The sequence below is a fragment of the Lupinus angustifolius genome, chromosome LG16, assembly GCF_001865875.1.
Source record: "Lupinus angustifolius cultivar Tanjil chromosome LG16, LupAngTanjil_v1.0, whole genome shotgun sequence".
NCBI lineage: Eukaryota > Viridiplantae > Streptophyta > Magnoliopsida > Fabales > Fabaceae > Lupinus > Lupinus angustifolius.
This window is the reverse complement of record NC_032024.1, coordinates 13,992,147-13,994,241: the sequence shown is the minus strand read 5'-3', so window position 1 is coordinate 13,994,241 and position 2,095 is coordinate 13,992,147.

Sequence of the window (2,095 nt, the reverse complement as noted above, 5' to 3'; positions counted from 1 at the left end):
CCTCTTCCTCATCCTATCCTCGACCTCATCCTAATCCTATCCTCATCCTCATCCTCTTCCTTATTATCATCCTCATCCTCATCCTATCCTCATCCTCATCCTATCCTCATCCTCATCCTATCATTCTCCTCATCCTCGTCCTCTTCTTCTTCCCATCTTCGTCCTCATCCTCTTCCTTATTCTCATCCTATCCTCATCCTCATTCCCATATTCGTCCTCATCCTCTTCCTCTTCCCATCTTCGTCCTCACCATCATCCTATCCTCATCCTCATCCCCATCCTCATCCTACCCTCCTCTTCGTCCTCATCCTCTTCCTCATCCCATCTTCGTCCTCATCCTCTTCCTATCCTCATCCTCATCCCCATCCTCCTCCCCATCCTCATCCCCATCCTCATCCTCGTCCTATCCTCATCCTATCATCATCCTATCCTCTTTCTCATCCTCATCCTCATCCAATCCTCATCCTCATCGTCTTCTTCTTCCTCATCCCCATATTCGTCCTAACCCTCATCCTATCCTCCTCCTCTTCCTCATCCTAACCTCATCCTCAACCTTAACCTCATCCTCATCCTCATCCTCATCCTATCCTCATGCTCATCCTCCTCCTCATCCTATCCTAATCCTCCTCCTTCTCCTCCACCTCCTCATTCTCTTCCTCATCCTCATCCTATCCAAGTCCTTATACTCACCCTCATCTTCATCCTATCCTCATCCTCATCCTCTTCCTCATTCTATCCTCGTCCTCATCCTCACCCTCATCATATCCTCATCCTCATCCTCATCCTCATCCTATCCTCATCCTCATCCCTTCTTTGTCCACATCCTCTTCCTCATCCAATCTTTGTCCTCACCCTCATCGTTTCCTCATCCTCTTCCTCATCCTCTTCCTCATCCTCATCCTCATCTTAACCTCCTCCTAATCCTCATCCTCATCTTCATCCTCCTCCTAATCATATCCTCATCCTCATCCTCATTCTATCCTAATCCTCATCGTTATCCTCGTCGTATCCTCAACCTCATCCTCATCCTATCCTCGTCCTCATCCTCATCATATCCTCATCCTCATCCTCATCCTATCCTCCTCCTCATCCTCGTCCTATCGTCATCCTCATCCTCATCCTATCCTCATGCTCATCCCATCTTCGTCTTCATATCCTATCCTATCCTATCCTATCCTATCCTATCCTATCCTATCCTATCCTATCCTATCCTATCCTATCCTATCATATCCTATCCTATCCTATCCTATCCTGTCCTGTCCTATCCTATCTTATCCTATTCTATCTTATCCTATCCTATCATATACTATCCTATCTATCCTATCCAATCCTATCCTATATTATCCTTTCCTATCATATCCTCTCATATCTTATCCCATCCTATCCTATAATATCCTATAATATAATATCCAATGCTATCTTATCATATCCTATCCTGTCATGTCTTCTCCAATCCTATCCTATCCTATCCTATCATATCCTTTCCTATCATGTCCTCTCCAATCTTATTGTATCCTATCCTATCATATCCTATCCTATCCTATCATATCCTATCCTATATTATCCTATCCTATCCTATCCTATCCTATCTTATCCTCTCTTATCCTATCCTATCCTATCCTATCCTATCCTATCCTATCCTATCCTATCCTATCCTATCCTATGCTATCCTATCCTATCATATCATATCTTATCCCATCTTATCCTATAACATTCTATAATATCATATCCAATGCTAACTTATCATATCCTATCATATCCTATCCTATCCTATCCTATCCTATCCTATCTTATCCTATCATATCCTTTCCTATCATGTCCTCTCCAATCTTATCATATCCTATCCTATCCTATCCTATCCTATCCTATCCTATCCTATCGTATCATATCATATCTTATCCTATCCAATCCTATCATTTCCTATCCTATCATATCCTATCATATCCTTTCCTATCATGTCCTCTCCAATATTATCCTATCCAATCCTATCCTATCATATCCTATCCTATCATATGCTATCCTATCCTATCCTATATTATCCTATCCTATCCTATCCTATCCCATCCTATCCTATCCTATCCTGTCCTATCCTATC